Below are 22,572 nucleotides of genomic sequence, written 5' to 3' on the forward strand. Positions count from 1 at the left end.
CCCTATGCGCTTTATTTACTAAGTACTTATGTATTTCATTACCAACAGACAATATTTGGCCATCATCAACTGAGAATATGACCCTTTTCATATCGGAATATCAAGTATTTTCCGCTCGCGCTTGCATTATTGATTTTCATGATAAAAAATGAAACGCATTCAGAATGCCCAGATTCTGTCTAATTCTAAAAACACGCGCACACATGTTTATTGAGATACGCAGCTTGATCTTTTTTCAACACGTGCTAAAATTATTATCCAGTTTCAGATCAGAATATCAATCATTTTGTGCTCGCAATACTAAATGTAGGACCAAATTACCTATCCTTTTTCGTGATTAACAAAACACGAATAGATTGTCCCATTTTTAGGTCTGAAATCTCATTTTCTTTTTGGCGTTTTGCCCCTCTCCAAGAAATGTTCACGACCAAGAAAAAAAAAGAGGAAAGTAAAGGGAGATAAGAGTGAAATAAATAGTCCTATTATTTTTCAAAATATTATGTCAAAATTTATCAAAAACTTTGATTTTTGTAATGAAAATGTCGAAATTTTTGCTGGCTCGCTTCGCTCGCACGTAACTTCTTATTGATTTTACCGGATACGCCGTATCAAGCCCCCTCAAAATTTTTGGCTCATTACGCCACTGGGACGACCCCTTCAAAGAAAGAAATAAAACTCAACTTTGAGCTGCCGATCGGGGAGAATATGGGTAAAGAAAAATATCGGGGTCCCAGTATTGGCGGGAGCTGGATCCGCCCCTGGAATTATTCTAACTTTCAGTTTGCATCTTGATATTCCATCTACCCCAAACATGCCAAATCAGAAAAAGAAATATATCCACTTTGAGCTTTCCGTTCAAACAACTAAAGCCCGGAAGACATTTTTGTAGAATTTCGTCTTTCTAACCTATACCAGTGCATCTTTATCGTGTCAAACGTTTCCTTCCGAATGAGCTCTGTTTGTTTGTATAAAACAATAGAATGATAAATGGTTTGTATAGAACACGTTTTCACCTTGTTAGGTGCCCAAAGCGCTCCTATATTACCCCGGCTATAAGCTATTCTATTGATTCCAGTGGTCACATCCGTTTTGAGTTCTTGTTCTGTTGTTTGTATCCATTTAGTTAATACTTCTGAAATGGGCAATCCTCCATATTTTATTTGACGATTTTTCTTTTTTTATCTTGTTTTATATGGAAATAAATACTACAACAACCAGTGGCGTACCGTGGGTCACGGCATGGGGGGGGGCACCAGCAAAAATTTCGGGTCACTTAGGGAGCGCGCGAAGCTCGCTCAGTTGTCAGGTAAACTGACCTAATAGAGATATTTTAAGGACATGCAGTGCCATCAAACGGATATGTATCTCACTGATTAAATAATGCGAGCGCGAAGCGCGAGCTGAAATTTTTTTATATTGAGGGCTAAAAATTGACATTATAAGCAAATCGTTTTGTAATCATGATACTTTACTGTCTCGCTAAACAAACAATGCGAGCGCGAAGCGCGAGCTAAAATTTTTGTATATACTGACCCTAAACAAGGAAATTTTAAGGATTATATTTTAGAATCCATTAAGAGTATAAATATCTCACCATAGTCATCTAATGCTATTGCCATCCTTTGCTGATTTTGTTAGAATTACATCTAAACACAGTCATGAAGCACCTTTTGTAGTCATGTAATCATGATTATCATACGCATCGATCTTACTAATCAAATACTGCAAGCGCAAAAGCGCGAGCTGAAAATTTAGGAAATATAGACCTGAAGAGGGGCATTCTAAGGGTTGCTTGTAGGAATACTCTAAGACCCTATGTATTTGACTAACCAAATGATGCGAGCGCGAAGCGCGAGCTGAAATTTTTGAATATATTGACCACAAACATGGATATTTTAAGGACTATAGTTACGAATCCATTAAGTCAGAGTATAAATATCTCACCATAGTCATCTAATTTTTTTTTTTTGCAGGAGTTTCTGCATTTTATTCAGAAATCAATGATAGATTAACATGTTCACATAATTGAATGAATACAAATTAAATGTGACAATTTAAAAGATACAATGTAAATAATACAAACAAGACTGGTAATTAAATCATACCTAAGCATGTGATATAGTTCGGTAAAATACAGGGGCCAGCTATTATAAGCACAGAGGTGCTTGAAGCAATAGCAGCCAGGAGAGGGGGCTACATGAAAACCATCATAAATTATATTTGATAAACTGATCGTCACGAAATATAAGATTTATATATATATATATATATACATATTGGTATATATAAAAAAAAATGGTAAAAAGAAGTGCAAGTGTGTGCATGTGGTGAGTGCAGGTGAATTAAATTAGGTATACTTAGAAATAAAAATTTTTTCAACGAAGCTTTAAACGAATAGAGAGATGTACATTGTTTTATATCATGTGGCAATGCATTCCAAATGTCTGGGCCACGGTGGCGTATCGTCTTATGAGCGAGTAATATTCGTGGTTGGTTAAGTGGAGATCTGTTGAATGCCGTGTTGGATAATTGTGAATGTCTTTGTTGTAAACAAAAAAATTGCGAAATGGAATCGGATTGTATTGGATGAAAATTTAAACATAAATATGGCCGTTTGATGAATGCGAGTGCCAAGCGCTTGCTGATTTTGTTAGAATTACATCTAAACACCTGGAGCACTTTTTGAAGTCATTGTAATCATGATTATTATACGCATCTCACTAATGAAATACTGCGAGCGCGAAGCGCGAGCTGAAAATATAGGAAATTCAGACATGAAGAGGGGCATTCCAAGGCTTGTTTGTAGCAAGGAGCTTCCAAGCTCCTTGTTTGTAGGAATTCACTAAGACCCCACGTATTTCACTAACCAAATGATGCGAGCGCGAAGCGCGAGCTAAATTTTTTTTATATTCAGATCAGAAAAATTGACATTTTAAGGACTGATTTTAAAAGTTCATGAAGAGCAGAAATCTCACCAATCCACTAATGCGAACGTTAGCACGGACAGGAAATGTTTTATATTAAGACCTTAAAATAGGGCAATAACTTTCAGTAGTCATGAAAAAGAAGAATATATCACTACTTATAACAATAATAACTCTAATTGCGAGGAAATATATTATTTTGTTGTATATTGATTTGAAAACGGGAGGCTTTAGTACAGCAGGTATCTCGTTAAAAAGTCTATGCGAGCGCCAGGAACAATGAAGACACAATTAAGGAAATAATGTTTCATAAAGTTGTGAAAAAATGCTTCTTATGTTATATAACATAATATAATATAACACTATGATCAACAACAATTTCTTCTTTCCCCCACTACGTTTCTTTTCCTTTTTCCCTCTTTTTCTCCTTTTCCCCGTTTTTTTTTTTTTTGGCCAGCCGATGGGGGGGGGGCACGTGTCCCCCCATGCCCCCCGTAGTTACGCCACTGACAACAACCTCACCTGGCCTGGGTTGAGTGCAGCACATTGTGGATAAATTTCTTGCTGAAGGAAAATACTCCATATGGCTGTGAGTGTAGCCCAAGTTCCTAAGATTGAGAGACGAGAGTCTTAACCACTGCGCCCCACGAAATATTTTCTTAATCCCGTTGTTATGGAAAAAAAATTCCTGCTTTAAGTCTCCATCGTGTATAAAGGCAGTTTCCCATGTTCCTCATTTCAACGATGTCGTTTGCTCTAAATAGAGCCGTCTCGTCCTATAAGCGTCATAGTGCACTTTAGCATTCTGACAGGACGTTGATGCTCTCTACAACCTCTTCAGCTTGGGGGCGTCGCGAATAAAAGAAAGCTACTTCGTAAGATGCAAATCAGTTTAACCGACGGTCACAATCTATTTTTTTGTCCATTCGGGCTCATTGTCTGCTGTTTCGCGGGCTTAAATATTTTCTCTGTTGCCACTAGCGAAGGGGGATTCTCCTGGTTTTTCTTTTCATTATTGCTGTGAGTTTCTTCGATTTCTGCCCGGAGAGGATGGTGTGTGTTTGCAGGAAAAGGAAACAACGTTCGGAAAAGAGAGATCTATTTACTCCTTCTGGATTGTTTTATTTTGACGAATCTTCTCTTATTTCGGTGAGTGACATTCAAATTCTATAAAAATGTCTTACATTGGATGAAGGTTTAGGGAAATACATAATGAAAGCACCCATTTGGCATTCTTCTTTGTTCTATAAGCTTATTAAAAAATCGTATTCTCATATAAATCGTTTCGGCTTGCTTCTTTATACATTAGGTTTTAGCTGTTAGACATACGTTGTAGTAGATCAATGCCGGGGCACACAGAAATGTTCCGATAAAGTAGCCTGAGTCTATAAACATATTATATACGACTATCTCAATTGATCAGTCTACAAAATTTTCACATGATTTTGTAATAATTTTAGGAAACGAAAATCAATTGAATACTTGACATTTCAAGAGATTTTATCCAACTTAAAATTTTTGTCAGTAAAAAGATTATTGGCTCATGGTTTGTTACACTGGTTCTCACTCAGCATCTTATTTCCTATAATGAATTTGTGTAACGATTGAATGTTGGCATATAAGTAAAAGTTATTGTTAATTGGGCCCATGCCTTTATATGCACTCTTATAGAAAAAACAAGTTACAGGTGTTCCTATATTTCTGGGAGATAAAAAGTTGCAACTATAAAAGTGCTACTACTGTGGCAGCTATGTTGAAAATAAATTCATCAAACTGCCTATAGGCAGTTTCTATAATTTTAATTCATGTTTTAATGGGAAAATTTCCTTCGATGAAATTTCGGAAGTCATAGATCCGATACATTTATCATACACAACAACACTGTTTTTATAGCGCATCAAATTATACCAAATTTCGTGAAAACCTTAGCTTGTTGTTCACTATAGATGAAAACGCACTTCAGACAGTTGGCCCATTTTAATTAAACATGACAACTGGTAAAACAAACGAATCAGATGACGAGGAGTAATTTATTTAATTGTTTCTACATTACCCTGGTTTATCCTGGCGATTTACTGTAAATCCATGATAGACGAATTTCCGTTCGTCCGATTTATGGGCAAATTCGAGTTAATAGTTGACACTGATTCAATACCATAAACTTCAAATCTCGAGCGAGCATTGCTCTAAGTAACCTACCATTGCGTAATCCAGACCCAGTTCCAAAAGACGTGTCTGTAGTAAAAAAAAGCTCAAATGCACTGCTATAGTTTAGAGTAGGCCTACACAAATACGTGTTTTAAGGGTCGAATGATTTAGGTCAATAATCACAGTTATGTTATTGGATGTTGCTTTCATGTTTTTTTTTTCATATACAAATCTCAAAATCTGAAAAAAATTGTTGATTTTGAAATTATTTTGCAGAGTGATGGATTCAAGTGGACATACGAAACACTTCATTTATATTGAATCATTGTTATTTACAGCAGCATACAATGTCATGATGAAACAATGATGGTATATAGGAGTGTGCATATAATCATTAGAGAAGAAGGGGAAGACTATATGTGGTGGAAAAGAGGGGTGAAGGAATTAATGAAAGATATAGGGAGGGTGAAAGAGGGGGGGGGGGGGGAATAATCATGATAATAATATTTCCATAATGGCTAAGATTCTAAATGGGGTAGATAGGAATAATTTATATTTTGTGTTATGTTGTATCAAAAGGGAAGTTCACCCTGACAAAAAGATTATTGTAAAAATAGCAGGAAAAATAATAAAAAAATATTGATGAAGGAAAATCTTTCAAAGGTTAAAAAAGTTCTTAGAATGTTAATGTTTTGATTTGTGACGTCATATTTATTTATCAAAAACTAGCCATGAAAAACACCCACATTCAAGCCAAACCTTTAAGTCCGTTCATCCAACTTGAGACTCCATTATTATAGCCAAGGTTGCAATAGCAATCCGTTTCCATCGGAAGATGGATGTGATGCAAGAAATCGTACTTGATACGAACAAAATATACAGTGTGAGTAAGAAAAAAATTTACACTTTTTAAATTAAGTATTTTTCAAGAAAATGTGGGATTCAGAGAGAAATGCTAGCATGTAAGGATAGAGTAAATATTCCTTTGTCACTTGGTAACATTTGTTTCAGTGTTGTTGTTATGGTTGAGTGCACAACAGTCATTGTTTGAAAAGGTGTCAAAACCCATTTGCGCCAAGTCAGGTGATTACCTGTACCTGCTGAAACAGAGACTATAGCATTCGCATAAAGTTTATGCGTATGTTTATTAATCAAGAAAAATAAACAAACGAACCATGCAGTAAATCAATAAATCATCTTCACTTAAAAGTCCTTTTCATTGTCATTTCGGCCACAACTTGGACAAAGCTTCCCACCTTCAATCTTCCACATGTTGTCCATTTCTCTTGATGCACTTCTGAGCTTGATGGAGCATTGCTAGCTGCCATGGCCCTAATCAGTCGACAAATAAAGAAGAAGCATTTTATGTGATTGAAGTCATAAGTGTTCAGCACCCCACCTGCAGATCTGGATGACTTGCAGCAGCGCAGCATCAGAGCAACATGTGGAAGAATGAACATGTTGAAGGCGGGAAGGTTTATCCAAGTTGTGACCAAAATGACAATGAAAATGAACTTTTCCGTGAAGATAATTTATTGATTTACTGGTTCTCTTGTTTATTTTTCTTGATTAATAAACATACGCATAATCTTAACGCTTATTGTTTGTGTGAATGCTTTGTCTCTGTTTCAGCGGGTACAGGTAATCACCTGACTTGGCGCAAATGGGTTTTGACACTTTTTCAATCAATGGCTGTTGTGCACTCAACCATAACAACAACAACACTGAAACAAATTTACCAAGTGACAAAGGAATATCTTCTCTATCCATAAATGCTAAAAATTCTCTCTGAATCCCACATTTTCTTCAAAAATACTTAATTTAAAAAGTGTAAATTTTTTTCTGACCCGCACTGTATATAACCCTGCTATCGAGGTTCTAATGATTGTAAAATATTCTTGCATATCGAGCAGATAGTTTCCTTATAATCCACGAGTCATTGAACCTATAAATATGACATACAAGGGCGAAAATCTCTCTCCAGGTATATAGGGGGGACAAGAGGGTGGATAATTTGACATGCAAAAAAAAGTTATAAACCCAAATGTCAGGTCATTTCGACCAAATTAAATTAAAAGAAAAAGAGGGGGTCAGTGCCCAATAAGTAAGGCACTAGCGTACCTACGGGGGCAGTCTGACCCCCCTGACGAGCAAGAACCCATGCAAAGGACGTATCCCTGCCCCCCCCCTGACGAGCTTGAAAGACCTTTTTTGCCCCCCCCCCCCATGATGAGCTTGAAGACCTTTATTGTCTCCCCCCCTCCCTCTGACTAGCTTAAAGACCTTTTTTTTTGCTTGTCAATTTTTTTCTGGTAAGAAATCCTTAATTTGTGATTGAAGACCTTTTTTTTTGCTTGTCAAATTTTTGGGCGGACTGTTTTGCCCCCCCCCCCCCCACTGTGGAAAATCCTAGGTACGCCACTGAAGTAAGGTCATCCAAAATCCACGTTTCATTTCGATTTTGAATGGTATTTCTTTCCATCATAAACAACCAAAATTAGTAGGGGGACATTTGATATTGTGTCCTCCCTACTATTTTGGGAAGGGAGGAGGACGCGTCCCACAAGTCCCCTCAGGGATTTCCGCCCATGATGACGTATAAACTATTCAATTCAATTCAAATTTATTTCCACAATTAAAAATATACGTATATACAAATCATTGACATTAAAAGATATATAACACGTGGAGGGGTCAAAGAAAGCATAACTGCTTGTATAAATTGGCCCCTATTCATGAGAAATACATCAATTCTCTATGAGAAAGACATAACCTTGGTTTCGTTTTTTTTTCTCAAATAAAGGGGGTATAAAATGAAACTTTTCGGGAGCTAGACTTTATACCGAGCATGGTGTAGCTCAGCGGTAGAGCGTCCGCCTCATGAACGGGAGGTCGTGAGCTCGAAACCTAAGACTTATACAGATTTGACCTTCTGCCTTCTTGCTAGGCGCTCATCATTTAGATTAGAGAGGGGTGATAAATAAAGATTATTGCAGAACATTATGGTAGAGCAACTTTTTAACTGAAGTGGCTACCCTGGGTAAATAAAATTGCATTATTGTTGTTTTTAAATCATCATTATCATTATTTTTATAATAATATTATTTCCCTTATTATTATCAAGTCCGCATATTTTCCTTGAATCACTTTGGTCCAATAAAAAGCACCAAGTAATTTCGGCTCGGTGAAAAATGGCAGAGGTATAAATGGCAAAGGTAAAAATGGCAAAGGTAAAAATGGCACAGGTAAAAATGACAGAGGTAAAAATGGCAGAGGTAAAAATGGCAGAGGTAAAAATGGCAGAGGTTAAAATGGCAGAGGTAATAATGGCAGAGGTAAAGATGGCAGAGGTAAAAATGACAGAATGGTACCTAAGAAACGCATACATTCGTAATTCCGAAGCTTCGTTATTCCAAAGTTTCGGATATTCCGAAGGTTCGTTATTCCGAAGGTTCGTATTTCCGAAGGTTCGTTAGTCCGAAAACGAAGTGAGGTTCGTAATTCCGAAGGTTCGTTAATCCGAAAACGCCTGTAACCCCTATAGTCTTGACTGTTTACAGGATTGAAAAGAGCATAATTACTGATACAAAACAATAACTCGAGCAATCACATAAATAATCTGGGATAGTAAACACACCATTAAAAGGGAAATTCACCCTGACAAAAGATTTATGTAAAAATAGCAGAAAAAATAACAAAACAATATTGTGAAATGTTTAAGGGAAAAAAATCCATTAAAAGAAAAAAAAGTTATATCAGAATTTTTATTATTTGATTTGTGACGTCATATGCGAGCAGCTTTTCTACATAATCGAATGGTAAGAAATCAATGAAATGTCATTTTCTCAGAAAATTGAAACCGGTTTTTATTGTATCACCAATACAAATTATTTTATACCCGTTCCTAAAACGAAAACAAAAATAATTCGATTACGTTCGAACCATCAAAAATGAAATTTGCTTGCGCTTTCTGATACATAACATAATGGTCCAGCTGCTTGTTTATGACGTCAAAATCCCAAATTTAAAGGTCAAGTCCACCCCAGAAAAATGTTTATTTAAATAAATAGAGAAAAATCAAACTAGCATAACGCTGAAAATTTCATCAAAATTGGATGTAATATAAGAAAATTATGACATTTTAAGTTTTGCCTATTTTTCACAAAACGGTGATATTCACAATTCAGTGCAATACAAATGAGCCAATCGATGATGTCCATCACTCACTATTTAATTTTATTCTTTATTGTTTTAATTAATTATAATATTTCATATTTTTTCACAGATTTGACTTTAAGGACCATGTTGACTGACCCAATGCTAATTCTACATGTTCAGGGATGAATTACTCATTTTTTTCACTTGACAATGGGGAGAAACTTAGAATATATCATATAATAAAATGTAAAGAAATAGTGAGTGGATGACGTCATAAGTCTCCTCATTTATTTGCATACCGACTATGATGCATAAACTTTTTTGTGAAATAAATCGAAACTTTGAAATATAACATTCTTATTTTACATCCGATTTTGATAAAATTTTCAGTGTTACGCTTCTTACATTTTCCCCTTTAATTCAAATAAACTTATTGTTGGGGTGGACTTGTCCACCTTTAGTAATTTACCGGTAAATGTTTTTCCCAAATATATCTCTATGGTTTTTCCTCAAACTTTCACTAAAATTTTGTCCTTTTAGCTATTTTTACAATAATTTTTTTTTCTGAAGGGATCCCCTTTAAAATATGTACTGCACGCACAAATTGTCTATGTAATTTCGTTTATTTACATGAATAAAAGTGGCTATCTTTTGTCCTTAATACATACATGCAATATCCCCCCCCCCCCTCCATTCAACGATTCTATAGCCACACAGAAATGTATGAGTGGGACCAAAGGCTTGCTAGTTTTGTTGATTCACACGCAACAAGTAACACAAACTACTTGCATATTAATCTAGTATAAAAACAAATTCAAATCATGCGGGCGTAATCTCCGGAAAACACTGACATTTTCAGCGGACAAAAAGATTTTTTTATGTCTGGGCGGACGGAAATGCCTGAACGATATCAGGTTTTTTGTCCGTCTTCGCATTTCCGGGCGTTTTCACCGCCAGGGCATAATAACCTGCTACACCGGTCGTTTTCGACAAAGGATGAATAGGGCATTTCGATCAGGTCGTAATACCCTTTTCATAAACCTATCCTCCAATTAGCCGCCAAAGAGTAATGCGGATAATTCAATAAAAATTGCGTTCACAAACTCCGAAAATAAGCCGCATTATTTTTACGAGCGCCCGTCCTGAAAAAGGCGGATAATCGTCATGACAACTGGACACGCCCCCTCCGATGCGGTTGTGTTGGAAAAGGGTGACCTTGTGACCGCACCATGGCAATTATCCGCATTATTTGGAAATGCGTTCATAAACTCAAAATCTTGTCCCGATGCTGCTATTATGCGGATAATAGCAGCATCAAAATAATGCGGATAACTCTGGTCCTCCTCCAATTTTACGACCAAATTATGCTGTTATTAGCCGCATAATTGGGTTTATGAAAGGGGTATTAGTTAGTACAATGTGCTTTCATATAATGATTTCATCGGATGGGTACGGTCGCTGCTACCGTACCCAAGGTGCATTGTAGTCGTTATCTCTAGTGTGACTAGGACACGGAGGTTGCTTTTTTGTGTCATATTATCGCATTAACGAGTAATACATTTGGAGATATTTGCCCTTTATCTAAGCAAGTTCAGACATAAATACTGTCATGAAGCATATCAATATTTTTGTTGATATATCCTCTTTGGTGTCGAATGCTGATCTTTGCATTGGTTGTAAATGTTAATGACAAAACAGAGAGATATCACTGCACATGTAAATTTTTTACCCAAAACATGGAAATTTTGTCATAAATTATCATATTTTCCATATTATATTAACCGGACTGTCCAGAAAACGATTGCAATTTCTAGTATCTAAATCCGTAATCCGAAATACGTATTTATTTTAGATTTTCCCATTGTTTGTGCAAAAAAGTATGAAAATAATTGATTTTCATAAAAAAAATCCAAGATGGCCGACCTCTGGCCTTCCGTTCAGAATATTCGCGGCCAGCCAGCAACACATTACCATGACAACTGATTTCATGCCAACATGATGGGACCATCAAACCTTATTCCTGTATCTGATCAGTTGAATAAACTCTCCAAGTTTCCTCCTAGCAAATACAAAGCCCCGTATTCTGAAGTCGGGTTTCACTTAAACTCAGGTTTAAAGTTGTGGTTCAAGTATGGATAGCCAATTGTTACACAAATCACTAACGGTAGATATATCATATTTCAGCTTATTTGGCTCTCAAATCATTCATAATTGTCTAGGAAGTATAAGTAGATGATTGTCTTCGCCATCGATGAATCAGGAATGAGCAAAGTAAACATAAGAAACACATAATTTAATCAAAATTTTGACACTTTTGGCTTCCCATAATTTTAGCACAGAGTTAGACCATGGCCTAAATTAAACCTGATTCAGAATACGGGCCAGAAAGTCTGGAATGGCAATTGGCCACTGTTAGTATGAGTATGGACCTAGGTCTATTGTACAATATATGAGCATGCATGGACCTAGGTCTATGGTATGAGCAAGTAGAGAAACCAGGGAAGCGGTAGTTTCCATTGAGAAACCTCAAATTTCAGGGTCTCCACAACGCGTAAAAGATAGGAATTTCTATATATGGTGTATGATCAGGGAAATGGGAGTTCTAAACTCCCACTTCGCTGGTATGATGAGGTGTGATATATATAATGCTATGGAACGGACATTTAGGCTGAAAATATTATCTTAACCACGGCACATTAAGTTTGTGCATATTGAATTGAGAACTGGATATTTAATCTCCATGTCACCACCTTCACTAAATCGTACATAACGAACTGCAGATTGAATGTTCCCGTTGTGGATGCGAAAAGTGCCTAATGATTATGACGGATGAAAAGACTAAATGTCGACGGTCATGATAAGATTAAAAGCCCTATTTGTGCATGCTCATTCCATTTGTAGTAGGGTCCATGGTCACAAAAATCATGGATTATATAGATTCAAAATAACATTGGTCTAATAACTTTCAGTTGCAGATCTAGCTTATTGCTAGGGGGGGAATGACAAGTGGGTTTGACCCCAAAACGACGAGCTGCGACGTAAATGCTTCCTACCCCCCCCCCCCGTAGATATACGCCACTGTTCTGCTTGCGCAACTCGTAAACAGTGTATGGGATGTTGGTGTTTGATTCTACAGTCTTTTAAAATCATTTTTAGTGGCCTGACGCGTGGTTTAAACCCCTCCCCTTCTAGATCCGCCATTGACTTCGATCGCTCTGGTTTCGGTTTTGAGGTGTGACTTCTACAAAACTTCCAATTTTAAATAATAACATTGTTTGCACAAAACAAAATGATGCTGGAAAGTTATTTGTCTTTTTTTTTTGGGGGGGGGGGGTCATTTATACTGTAAAAAAGACGAACTTACTCGCCGGATGTAGACTTTTTGTTAAAGTTAGCAGGATGTTAGAGAAATTCTTACAAAAAGGAAATAGTTTTGGAAAAAGGTGAAAACTTTTTTGTAGTTGTTGACGAGTGATCCGACTATGTTTATCGGGTAGTCAAGTCTCCTGATCTGAAGATGACTGGAGTTGTTGTGTTTCTCGTAGCGAGGCAACAAGGGTCGTTCTAATTACTATATCCGGTGTTAGGTACGATGAGTCGTAAAGTGAAGAAAGAAGGATGTGTAACGTGATACCTGGCGAGGGAATCTGTGACGTCCAATTTCAAACATTCGATCCCCATTTTCTTCAACATTTCTTTCTCGTACATGATTAGGTTAGTTCGCATGACAACGGCTCAACTTTTGCCAGACGGACTGCTATTGCTCATTAACATCTGATCAGAAAGTAATGATAATGATATCAATTAAAACAAAACCGAAACAGAAAATATTTTGATAGCTGAATGAACTGCACTCGCCTGTTGGTCATTTAGGACACCCCATTATGAATGATGAATGGAAGACAACAAGTAGACGCCCGGGGTAGAAGGGAGACATCCAACCCAAATAAAAACTTGTTTTATAAGAAAAAGAAAAATCAGAAAAGCTGATAGGTGAAAGTTTGAACAATATTAGACAAACAACTAGAAAGTTATGATTTTTTTAACTTTGTAAATTTTCGGTTATCTCTAGACCCATGGAGACTTCAAATTGGCCGCATATGAGATGTCATAGTGATGTAAGGCAAGGACTACTCTTCCATGTACTCCAATACATATAATGGCTAAAATGTCATTTTCCCAAAAGTTTTATTTCAAATTATATTTTTCTTTCATGAAGACATAAAAACTATCCAACAAGGCGATTGGGTGAATTTCATTTACCACTTTTAAGAACTTTGCGGGCTCAGAACACATTTATGTATGATGGACCGAAGTTATGGAACTCACTTCATAATGATATAACAAATTCAAAATCTTTGAACTCTTTTAAGACTAAATTCAGATTATCTCTATTAAAACCTTATAATATACATTAAGTTTAATTCATCATCTCTGTCAAGTCATCATTATTACTTTAAAGACTATAATTAAAACATAAAATAATTATCCTTTTTTATTATTAAAAAAAAATCTGACACAAGTCCTTCTCAGATGTGCTCATTATTGAACCTCATACGTCATTGTGTCTATCCTCTCCTCTATTTTCTCCTTCTCTCCTGTCCGCTTATCCGCCTTCCTACCGGTTATTTGTTTACGGCATCAATCACATTTTTCGTGCATTATATTCTTTCCAGATTATTTTATATACTTTTTTCTCTTTTTATACACATCATTGAATCCAGTTTGCTTGAGTCCAAGACGGCATGTGTTCTATCTACGTACAGCAGCACCCATCCATCTTCTCAGGGCATTCTCCCCTTTTTTCTTTTCTTTTTCGGGGGGGGGGGGGTGGGGTGGGAAAGGGTGGATATATTTTAGGACAGGTTGTTTTGTCCTTTATCAAACTATATATTTTTGATAACTTTGTATTTATTTTGTGAGTATTTCCCTCTCATTTATTTATTTTTTTCTCATTTGATTATCTGTATTTATACTCTGTTATTTTGTTATTTGTTGTTTTATCTATTTTTTGAGGGGCCCACATTGTACAAGCATTGCTTTTTAGTTGGTCCCTCCATTTCCATCTTAATTTAATTTCTATTGAAAAATAGTATACATATATAAAACCTACAATGTGTTGCCCAAATTGTCTAATTGTTTTTTTCACAACATATGTATCATTATTTTTTTTGCAACGGATACAAATGTTTATGTTTATATATGGTTTACAATTTGTTTTTGTTTGATGGAAGTGAAATAAATACATTTGAATTTGAAAATATACCTGGGTTGTTTTTAGATTACTGTCCCAGGGTAATGGGTACATAGGAGAAAACCACAAATCCCTGATAATAGAGTACATGGCCTATGGGAAAGTTGTCCTTGCTCCTTGTCATAATTTGCTCACCCAGTTTTGCCAAATTGAAATCTACATAGTATTAGTGATCTCAATTTTAAAGCAGCTATAAGTTTCTTGTCCGATTCCTTTTAACTCTTACCAATCTATTTATTTTATTTTTCTCCTCATGTGTTGGCTCAGTTGGTAGAGCGTCCGTCTCACAACCGGGAGGTCGGGGGTTCAAACCCGGCCGCGTCAGACCAAAAGACGTTAAAAGATGGGAGTTGCTGCTACCCTGTTTGGCGTTCAACAATTAAAGGGATAGAGCCTCGTCGATCTGGCGCTGCACGGTGGCTGCCGGGCCCACGATCAATCGGGCAAAGCAATTTTTCGGAGTATTTCACTTCATGTCTATTTCGAACAATAAATTATGGATTTTCATTTTTCATTTTTTCATTTTCACGTCGCATGGATAAATAAGCAACGAGTCGTGTATCTCAATGATTTCTGTGTAACATTACAATCTTGTTTTATTTTCGCACATGCGGAATTATGGGGGGGGGGGGAACGATATGTTTGCCTCCCAATATTTTCATTGGTGGAGCGATCGCCCCCCGGCCCCCCCCCCCCCCCCAAGATCGACGCCTCTGACTGTAGGATCAGAACAATTCTGACGTTGTCAGAGAAAACGGATTGATTTATACTAACACTTTAGGATGTCAGATTCTTACTATGCTTTATTAAAGGACAAGTTCACCTCGACGAAAAGTTGATTTGAATAAAAAGAGAAATTTCCAATGCGTATAGCACTGAAAATTTCATCAAAATTTGATACTTTATGACATTGTAATAAAGAAAGTTATGAAGTTTAGCTTATTTACACATAATAATTATATGCACATCCAGGTCGGTATGCAAATGAGGGAACTGATGACATCACTCACTCACTTCCTTTTGTATTTTATTATATGAAATATTCTAATTTTCTCCTCATTGTCCTCTGAAACAAAATTTTATTTCTCCCTGAACATGTGGAATTACCAATTATGTAGTTCAGATAATTTTGACCTTATTTTCAAATGTGGAAAAAATGAAATATTGTATAATTCACACAATAGATAACAAATGGTTTAGTGAAATACATGATCGATTCTTTCATTTGCATGTGAATAAATTGTGCATATAACTAAACTCCTCAAAAAAGTTTGGAAATCTGACTTTGATCGATGATAAGATGATACCCTACATGATATGATTATGGTTCACATGGAGGTGCAGTGCCTTGAAATGTGGGGCAAGGTCAAAATTACAAAGTTGCAAAATGGCACAGTATTGTTCCGAGGTGATGAGTGAGTTTCTCAGCGGTTTTATTTTTACTTTGACCGATAATTCCTCAACGGTTTTAGTGAATATTAATGTGTAATTAATATCATTGAATAGATCATTTTATTTTCTTTGAAATGATAGCCTATATGATATGATTATCATTCACATGGAGGTGCAGTGCCTTGAAATGTGGGGCAAGGTCAAAATTACAAAGTTGCAAAATGACGCAATATTGACAGTCACTGTTCTTTTTTCCCGTGGTGATGAGTGAGTTTTTTCAGTAATTGTTTTCATGCACCTTAACATCAACATTAACATGGTATCGAACACACCTCTGCACAAGCAAAAACATAACAAACAAACATGCATGGGTATTTCAAACAACGACACAAACCATGTTATCTCACAGAACCATCACTACAGAAGTAGTTTTGCAGCTTTTCAATTCAGACCTCATCCAACACATTTGAATCTTGCTCTTTTTGTGATGACATGATCATAACAAGCATGGTATCATTTTAAAGAGAATTAAATTATCTTTCGAATGGTGTAAATGTGCATTGTTTAAAGTTGGGAGTAGGAAGAAATTAATGGCCAAACACAGATTTCCAAACTTTTTTTTGAGAGGTTTTATTTTGTGAAAAATAAGCGAAACTTTAAAATGTCATAACTTTCTTATTTTACATCCGATTTTTGATGAAATTTCCAGCATTATGCTTGTCTGATTTTTCTTTGTTGATTCAAATTAACATTTTTCTGAGATGGGTAGGCATTTTATACCACTTCTGCAGCTTCCTTAAGAGGAATTATTTCAAATTTTTAATTCAAATACATAAAAAATTTCAGACATATTACGAAAAAAAATCCTCTGGTATCACCTGTCAACAAGGAAAGCTAAAATGCCATGGATTACGAATACGATTCTACGATCCATGCATACATACCCGAAATAAGCTATACAAAGAATTCCTAAAGAACCATTTCATTGTAAAAAAATCAAATTTAAGCTGCTCGCATTTTTTTTTCATTTCGTGAAACTCATTAGAGTTAAATCAAATAGGAAAACCACATGGAAGATTATTAATGATTTAATAGGCAAAAAATAATTTTAAAAAATTACCTAAGGATAATTTCACAGTTCATGATGTTGCAATAAATTCAGAAGATGTACAGTAGCTATACCTTCAATTCATTTTTTTTAAGGACCCTCATTGACAAATCAACTTTACAGACTTTACAAATTAAAATTCTTCATTTCTTCATACACCCACCAATTTTTCGTCATTCTTTAAACCCACAAATTTTAAAGAAATATTTGAAATATCAAAACATCTCAAATCTAGCAAATCTCAAGGGCACGATAGAATAAGCACTTTCCTTCTATATTGCATCTCCTTTGAGGCACAGTTTTAATCTATCGATCAGAACCGGCCATTGTCCTGATTCCCTAAACATTGCTGAGGTAAATCCTCTCAAAAAGACAATCACATGAAATAACTATACTTACAGGCCTACACCTATTCTTCCCAGCATATCTGAAACATTAAAAAAAAATATTTACAGCAGATTCTCCTCGTTCCTAGATGATTTTCATTTTCTAAATTCAAACCAATATGGATTCAGGACAGGACATTCAACAGACCAGGCTTTAGTACATATATACGATATAATTACAAATGCAATGGCAAATAAAAAACATATAATAGCAGTATTCATTACATGGATATAAGCAAAGCCTTTGATACTCTCGGCCACCAAATGTTACTTTAAAACTTGAAAATTATGGAGTTAGAGGAATTGCGTTATCATGGTTTGAGAGTTATTTATCAGATAGAAAACAATATGTAATTCACAGTAATATTCTTCTAACATTCAATCAATAAAATGTGGAGAACTGCTCGGAATGGTTTATTTTTCATTTCTTATTGAACTGTCCAAATGTTTGATCTAGCGATTAGCGCTTGCAACATCTCGCGCGGGATGTCATTCTAGCAATATGGTCTAATTATTCCCATCATTGACCAATATGATAATAATAATAATAACAATAATGATAATAAATCACTTCAAAAGGCTTCGCTCAACTTAATCATTACAAAACATACAACGACAAACAGATTATAATCTTATGGTAAAAATATCACCCAAAAGGCCCATTTTGATACATAAGTGTCCCTTTTTGGCTTTGCCCCCCCCCCCTCCCAAGGAAAATACGTTCGGCCGCGCCCCTGCCTTCCCATTCTCTTAACAATGAAAAATGAAACGGTGCTTCAACCCCCCCCCCCCTCCACCCTTTCGGTATTCCCGTCTTCGTCACAGATTATTTCATTTTTTTTATTAATGAACCTTATTTCATTTTCTGACATACGAACCTTATTTCGTTTTCGGACTAACGAACCTTTGGAACAACGATCCTTATTTCGTTTTTGGTCTAACGAACCTTATTTCGTTTTCGAACGAACGAACCTTCGGAATAACGAACCTTCGGAACAACGATCCTTATTTCGTTTTTGGACTAACGAACCTTATTTCGTTTTCGGACGAACGAACCTTCTGAATAACGATCACTATTTTGTTTTCGGATTAACGAACCTTCGGAATGACGCCACAAATGTCCGGATAAACGAACCTTTTTTCGGATTAACGAACATCGAGGTATAGGAAATTTACGTGTTTCGGAATTACGAACCTTCGGAATAGAGAACATTCGGAATTACGAAGTAAAACCAAGTACATATACTGCTTTCACTTCCATTGTACACAATATTAGCACCGTCTTACTAGATTTCGATAAAAATGCACACTTTCCAGTGCTGTTATTGTATGATTAATTTCAATGAGATCGTTTACATGGTTTATATACTGCAAAAGTCATTTAAATGCAAACGTGAACCGCTCTTATAGATTTCAAAGTATTATGAGTAAACCTTGTCACAGTTATTTTATGCTGGTTTGCTGTCTTAAGATGGCTTTTCATCATGAAAATTTATGATCAATTATTGAAAATACTGAAGGGATTTTTTTTGTTGTTCATTGGTCCAGCTTTTTAAAACGATTTTGCTTACAAACTTTTGCGGTATGGATTACACTTAAAAAACACTCTTACGTGTTTTCATGATTACCGATTGGTTTCATACGTACAGCTTTGACTTTGACAACGTTCTTTTTGTATGGTAATGAGGTAAATAAAAACATTGAATAACTCTTAAAAATGAGCTCCATCATCATAACACATAAAAACTAACACTGCTTCTGGCGATGCCTGAACACCTGTAGATCACAAATTGAATAATTGCACGAATCAATCAATGTTCCGGAAACTTTGTCAATTTCAAGATTTTTATGATTGATTGATGTCCTGAGGTAAAGAAAAAATGGCGCATTTGATTTATATGATACGAAAAGCTTTTTAAAACAATAAGTTTTCATTTAAAATAAATTAATAATGATTTAAAATAATGAAGAAAAAAAATTACCAATAACTACTGTCATGAAAGTCATTACTATTTCAATTATAATAATGCTAGTATTTATGATGATAACCCTATTTGGACTAACAATTGTTAACGGTGTACATACTATTCTCAAACTCAGACCTGCTCACATGTAAGGAAGGGTATAGGCCTTTTGGCCTTTTCTGACAATGCAAATATTAACTGGTAATCTCTTTATTTCTTTACTGTATGATGTGCCCTAAAGATTTATAGAATAAACTATTACAAAAAGAAAAGAAAATCACCAATAGTGATGAATGTGCATTTCAAAACAGGCTTCAGTTCAATCAGTTTGAGTTCAGATCCAACAGAAGGAACATTTAAAGGACAAGTCCACCCCAACAAAAAGTTGATTTGAATTAAAAAAGAAAAATCCAACAAACATAACACTAAAAATTTAATCAAAATGGGATGTAAAATAAGAAAGTTATGACATTTTAAAATGATTGATTGATTTCACAAAACAGTTATATGCACATCCTGTTGGGTATGCAAATGAGGACACTGATGACGTTGTCCACTCGCGATTTCTTCTGTATTTTATTACATGAAATAGGGAATATCCTATTTTTCTCCTCCTTGTCAATTGAAACAACGATTAGTTCCTCCCTGAACATGTGGAATGAGCATTGTTTAATACTATATGATTCAGTCAAGTTGGTCCTTACTGTCAAATCTATAAAAAATGAAATATTGTATGATTCAAACAATAAAAAAAAGTGGTGAGGGACATCATCGACTGTCTCATTTGAGTTGTACATCACTGTTTTGTGAAAAATAAGCAAAATTTTGAAATGTCATAACTTTCTTATTTTACATACGATTTTGATGAAATTTTTTATTTATTCAAACCAACATTTTTGTGGGTGGGCTTGACCCTTAACTAGGCCCCTGTTGACCATGCCTGTATACATGCGTAGGGTTTGAAGCCGGCTCCGACAGCGGCTTTGGAGCCGCCTTCACGCCTGCCATACTTGAAATCATTTACCCCATGTTCAACATGGTCCGAGGATTGCATTCTACGGGACACCTGATTTTCATGTTACATTTTATTGTTCTTTTAAGCTATAACTACTGTTCGATATTCACAGTTCACCGGCCTGAGTCCACTTAGGGGTGTTATATACATATTAGTAGGTGGACTCAGTCTGAGCCTGCGTCAGTCCAGCTTAAAAAAAAGGGGGGGGGGTATTACACAATAATCCACCTCCGACGCCATATACTCAGTCAATTTCAACGTAATATGTGTATAATCATCGTTTGAAAAAATCCGCCATTATCTGCCTATAAGGGCAAACCGTAGGAGGGCATTACTGGTTCCACCGCCCCTTCATCCTGATATGATCCGTGGCCTGAGATTTACACTTTCCCCTTTTATATTCTAAGCCTGACCATGCATTGAATCCCAATACTAATTTTACATGCATTACACCACTAAGACAACATTAGCGTGTGCGTTGGTTTGGGAAAAAGATATTGTTGGGACAATACCACTGCAAAGTGGTTTGTAATTCAGTTAGTTTGAATACAGAGTAATCATCATGAATATTGCGACATCAAACTCAGCCCCTGGAAGATGAATACCTTTTTGTCATTTCTGTGATATAACCATTGTCATTGGATCAGCGTTGATTACACAACAAAGCTCATGATATTATAGTTAAATTAAATGTAATTACTTTCCTCACTTTTATGGGAAGACTTATTTAATCACGACTTCATTTTACCAAAAGGTTAGATATGCCATGTACATTCGAAGAAACTTTAAATATATATATATATATATATATATATAATTGTTTGGCATGTTTACTTTATTAAATACTGCATTATGATATAGCCATGGGAGTGAATCAGTTATAGTTGGTGCATTATCACTGATGAATTTCGTCTGAGCCAATCAGACGGAAGGATTTCTGTAGCTTGTAACAGCTGTCGATGACAATCATTTTGTTTCATGAAATAATGCCATGGATCATCAATATGGACAGGAGCAGGAACAAGATACAGACAGAAAAATACATAATATGACCATATAAGGAAAACCTTACGGAGAGGAATGTTAGATAGTGGGAATCCATTATATTTTCCAACATTAGCTGAATAAGATTTTTCCTACGATGTGTATTACACAAGAGAAAATGGAATTGCTTTTATACTCTGAGACAAAATCATCACAAGTATGATATATCTCATACATGAAACTGACCTTTCTTAAATTGATTTTTATACCCACTGAAGGAACCCAAATTAAATAACTAAACTATTGTGTGTATGGAAAATATGGTACAAAGACCTTCCCCTTTCTTAATTGAGTAATGAAGCACGGGCATCCATCTGTGGGATCAGCATTTTCCATTACATTGTCATGATTATTCTTTTCTTCTTAGTATACTTCGAGAAATATTTCTTATTTTTCTTCTGACTCAGATTGAATCTACGTAAGTGGGTTTTTATGAAGAACTATACGTAATAATAATGAACCTGATGAACGACATACGTCGTCTTATCCGCTCCCGAATTGTTTACAGTAACTAATGTTGTGTTCCTGGAATGGGTCTTTCCGTTTATCATGTTAGGCACTGAGGAACAGATGGGTTAAATTGAATTGTTATAGGGAGGTATATTGTGGTGTGTTACTGATTGATCGATATACAAGGTACTTTCTCCTTCGGGTACCGATTGACCCCTTTAATACAGTGAAATTCCGAAGGAATTTGAATAGAGCGACTGGCTTCCAGCTCGCGCCATCCCCCATCATGTCCATGCCACTACAAACTCTCTATTGCCTGAGGTAAAATGGGAGTCAGGTGCGCCCTATAATACATCTGGAGGATGCGGTGTTATTACGATGAAGACCGGTAGAGATTTGGTCTTGGATCCGCATCACCTGGAAGTCGAGAACAAACTGGAAAATGAGAGCTAGGATCATTTGGAGGTAGGCCCAGCTAGGAAGAGAGAGAGAGAGAATGAAAGCGAGGAAGGGGAGGTAGATGGAGACATGGAAGACTATATGTGCATGTATAACTTATCGTTGTGAAGGATTTTGAGTGTACCTGTTTGTGAGTGTGCAAGAACAATGTAGGTCTATTTTGTGAATAAGAGATGTTTCCCTTATAATATTCCGCTTCTATATAGGCCCTATTACATCAGAACGAAGTCTCTATAAGGGTTTTACATGTATGTTATTACCACGGTCATC

This window comes from Lytechinus variegatus, chromosome 12 (genome assembly GCF_018143015.1).
Source record: "Lytechinus variegatus isolate NC3 chromosome 12, Lvar_3.0, whole genome shotgun sequence".
NCBI lineage: Eukaryota > Metazoa > Echinodermata > Echinoidea > Temnopleuroida > Toxopneustidae > Lytechinus > Lytechinus variegatus.